This window comes from Macrobrachium nipponense, chromosome 1, assembly GCF_015104395.2.
Source record: "Macrobrachium nipponense isolate FS-2020 chromosome 1, ASM1510439v2, whole genome shotgun sequence".
NCBI lineage: Eukaryota > Metazoa > Arthropoda > Malacostraca > Decapoda > Palaemonidae > Macrobrachium > Macrobrachium nipponense.
The window spans coordinates 67492268-67497267 of record NC_087200.1 but is presented as its reverse complement, the minus strand read 5'-3'; positions in this window follow the sequence as shown (position 1 = coordinate 67497267).

Here is a 5000-nt window from a genome sequence, read left to right as displayed (position 1 = left end):
TACACCAGTGTAGCACATCTTGTAAACAGCCTACAATTCCTGGACGATAATATGATCTCTCTCTCAGTGTGTGGTTATACTTAAAAGTGTTACGATACATCACTGCTTCGGCCATTTCAAAATGCGCCAGCCAATAAGAAAGTGATTTAACTTGTATGTGTGATACCAGCTCAAATACGTAGGCATGTCTTAGAACAAACCAACAAAGTTTGTGAGAGACATTCCACTCTGTACCATGTGGTTTATTTTACACTATATCAAGTGACATGAGACAAACAAATACTTAAAAGTTTATATAAAAGAATGACGAGTTCCTGGAGGCACCTTTATGGCCAAATCTAGAACATTAATGAACTTTTACATACTGAAAAAATTAAACAATTCTTTCATATAAGAATAGATTTACAACCAACCACGTGGACATTCTTTAAGCAAATTTCTAAAATGATTAAAAAGAAAGTCTTAACATTCTGAATAATAATAAAATTGTATTATTTTCCTATCCTATCTTTATTATTATTTAATTATTATTAAAAGAAACCTATACTATCCCAATATATCACCAATAGATGAATGTAATATATTATATATATATATATATATATATATATATATATATATATTATATAGTATATGTATATATATATGGTTAGTAAAAATATTCCTAGCCAAATGTATAAATTCAATTGTGCTGTGGTCGATACTAATAGGTCCATACTCTGTAACTATATTGAAAATAACATTTTCAGTATTCCTAAAACCTTTCCATCTAATATGGTATAAATTTAAGCTGTGTGATTAGCATTGATGCAGAGAGGATTTTCTTTTACAGTGAATCTGAATAAATCTCTACACAGACTTGCTCTTGCTTGCTTGCTTAGCACTAAAGAAACACGAGCTGTCATAATGATGCGGCAGCAGTGTAGTAGTCCTATTTTGCTAGTATATCTAAAGTGTGTGTACTCATCCACCATCGCATACTTGGGGTAAAATTAGGCAAAGATCGATCGATACGGGCTACCCTCCTCATAGGCTTCTTGAGGATAGTCCAAAAGTTATGGTAGTAGGTTAGTTAAGAGGCCGAGCAAGTCCCTAAAATAAGTTTTTCATGAAGAATTTATATTTATCAAAAAATATTCATATTTCCTTATTCAAAGCTAGATTACCTAATCTCTGGTAGGTCTTTTTAATCTAAGAGATCATATGTAGCTATGATCCGCAGTGGAAATTTTCACGAGAGAAAGGTATTTGAATGTAGAATACAAGAGCACTACTACTTCAGTTAGCAATCATCTTGCTTGCTTGCTTAGCACTAAAGAAACACGAGCTGTCATAATGATGCGGCAGCAGTGTAGTAGTCCTATTTTGCTAGTATATCTAAAGTGTGTGTACTCATCCACCATCGCATACTTGGGGTAAAATTAGGCAAAGATCGATCGATACTGGCTACCCTCTCACTAGGCTTCTTAGGATAGTCCAAAGTTAGGTAGTAGGTTAGTTAAGAGGCCGAGCAAGTCCTAATAAGTTTTCCATGAAGAATTTTATATTTATCAAAAATATTCATATTTCCTTATTCAAAGCTAGATTAGGTCTTTTTAATCTAAGAGATCATATGTAGCTATGATCCGCAGTGGAAATTTCCACGAGAGAAAGGTATTTGAATGTAGAATACAAGAGCACTACTACTTCAGTTAGCAATCATCATCTTTTTGAAAAGGTTATTTGAATAGTGAAATGATTTTCCCAGAACCTTTGCAACTATACTTAAACTTTTTTCAAAAAACACTCGAATGGAGAATACAGTGGAAAAGACTGAATTTGATCGATAGGTATACTATATGATATATGAACCTAGAATAAAAGTCGACTCTGTTTTATTCGGCATTTCTAACAACCTTTTCATAAACTTAGCCTATATGGTATTGTGTTAGAAACTTTCGACTTGTTGTTAAATAAAGGCGAATGATTGACTGACTATTCAACGTGCAATTATTATTACTATTATGAAAACAATTTTTATAATACCGCAACGATGCCAGCTGAGATGACTCCTTGCGACTATTTACAAATAACGTTTTTGAAAGTGAAGAATACAGTTATTATTCTTTTTTTTTTTTTCCCCCTTTTTTTTGAAAACCTGAATTTGATCGCAGATATATGTAAACCTAGAATGAAAGTTTACTCTTTTTTTTATTCATTTCTAACAACCTTTTCATAAACTTAGCCTATATAGAGACTTTCGACTTGTTAAATAAAGGTGAATGATTGACTGACTATTCAACTTGCAATTATTAACAATTTTATAAATCTGCAACGATACAGACGAGATTACTCCTTGCAACTATTTAAACTTTTTTAAAATGATTTTTGAATAAAGAATACAGTATTAATCTTTTGAAAAAACTTATGATAGAGAAATGATTTTACATATACGTATATTATATATATAGATATAACTCCTGAATAAAGAATACAGTTATTAATCCTTTTGAAAAAACTATTTGAATAGAGAAATTGTTTTCCCAATCCTTGTTGCGACTCTTCTTTTAAACTTTTTAAAATTACTTTTGAATAAAGAATACGCCAGTTATTAATTCTCTTGAAAAGACTTATGATAGAGAAATGATTTTTACACACACTATATATATATATATATATATATATATATATGATATATAACTCCTGAATGAAGAATACAGTTATTAATCCTTTTTGAAAAGACTATTTAAATAGAGAAATGGTTTTCCCAATCCTTGTTGCGACTACTTAAACTTTTTTAAATGACTTTTGAATAAAGAATACGCCAGTTATTAATTCTCTTGAAAAGACTTATGATAGAGAAATGATTTTTACACACACATATATGTATATATATTTATATAGATATATAACTCCTGAATGAAGAATACAGTTATTAATCCTTTTTGAAAAGACTATTTAAATAGAGAAATTATTTTCTCAAACCTTGCGATGACTACTTAAACTTTTTAAAATGACTTTTGAATAAAGAATACGCCAGTTATTAATTCTTTGAAAAAGACTTATGGTAGAGAAATGATTTGCGACTACTTAAACTTTTAAAATGACTTTTGAATAAAGAATGCAACCCTCCTTAGCTAGTAGCTATCCAAAGGGGGAATATATTTGGTTGTCTCTTTTAATTTACATATATGTAGTATATAGCTCCCAGATACTCTCTACACAGACTTGCTTGCTTGCTTTGCACTAAAGAAACACGAGCTGTCATAATAATGATGCAGCAGCAGTGCAGTAGTCCTATTTTGCTAGTATATCTAAAGTGTGTATAGGCTTGACATTGAAAAGGAAGGATGCTTGTTAAATTAACATCTTAATGATATCTCTAATTCTCATAACAACAACAATACTTCTCTGCTTCAATACTACTTCTGCGCTATTTTGCAAGATTGATTATATATGTTACAGTAAGAACGCACACATACTTATCCATACTTTTCGGGGTAAAATTAGGCAAAGATCGATCGATACTGGCTACCCTCACTAGGCTTCTATAGGAATCGTTAAGGATAGTTAGTCCAAAACGTTTAGGTAGAAGTGGTTAGTTAAGAGGCCAAGCAAGTCCTAATAAGTTTTCATGAAGAATTTTCTATTATCAAAAAAAAAAAATATTCATATTTCCTTATTCAAAGCTAGATTAGCTAATCTCTGGTAGGTCTTTTTAATCTAAGAGATCATACGTAGCTATGATCCGCAATGGAAATTTTCACGAGAGAAAGGTATTTGAATGTAGAATACAAGAGCACTACTACTTCAGTTAGCAATCATCATCTTTTTGAAAAGGTTATTTGAATAGTGAAATGATTTTCCCAGAACCCATGCAACTATACTTAAAACTTTTTTTTCAAAAACACTCGAATGGAGAATACAGTTTGAAAAGACTGAATTTGATCGATAGGTATACTATATGATATATGAACCTAGAATAAAAGTCGACTGTTTTATTCGGCATTTCTAACCTTCTCATAAGCTTAGCCTATATGGTAGCTATTGTGTTAGAGTCTTTCGAAAGGAGGAATGATCTTTCAAATATCCTCGCGACTACTTAAACTTTTTAAAATGACTTTTGGATGAAGAATGCAACAACCACCCTCCTTAGCTAGCTAGCACTCTGATATTTCCAAAAAAAACATAAAACTCGATTAATATATAGTATCCATTACTCTGATTAAGAATAAATCCAAAGGGAGAATATATATTTGGTTTTTTTTCTCTTTTAGGAAGCTCTCATATACAACGATGTAGAGACGAGATTAAGTCCTTGCTTAACTACTCTTTTTTTAATCTTTTTAGCTGAAAACTTTGAATAAAGAATAGTTAATTAATCTTTTTGAAAAAACTTAGAGAAATGATTTTTCTACATATAATACCTATCTATAGTACTATAAACTTTTTGACTTTTTAAATAAAGAATACAACTTACCACTCAGATTAGTTAATCCTTTTGAAAAGACTTTATGATAGAGAAATAGTTTTTTCCTATCCTTGCAAACTACTTAAACTTTTTTTTAAAATTGACTTGAATAAAGAATACAGTATTAATCTTTTTGAAAAGAGGTTATGATAGAGAAATGATTTTTACACACACAGTATATTAGTATATCTATATAGATATATACCCGAATGAAGAATAAGTTATTAATCCTGAACCAAAACCTAAATTTGAATTTTTAAGAAGTTTATGATTGGTTGATTCATCCTTGCGAACCAACCTTCACTTGAGAACTAAATTTAAAGAATTAATCAAACTTCCAATAATCCAAAGTTTTTATAATCTTGGTTGAAAAGACTATGAACTAGAGAAATAGTTTTTCCTTTTTAATTTGGTTTATCCATCCTTGCGACTACTCAAACTTTAAAAAATTAAAAGACTTTTAAATAAAGAATACAACTTCCATTCCAGTTTATTAATCCTTTTGAAAAGACTTAGATAGAGAAATAGTTTTTCCTAATCCTTGCAACTG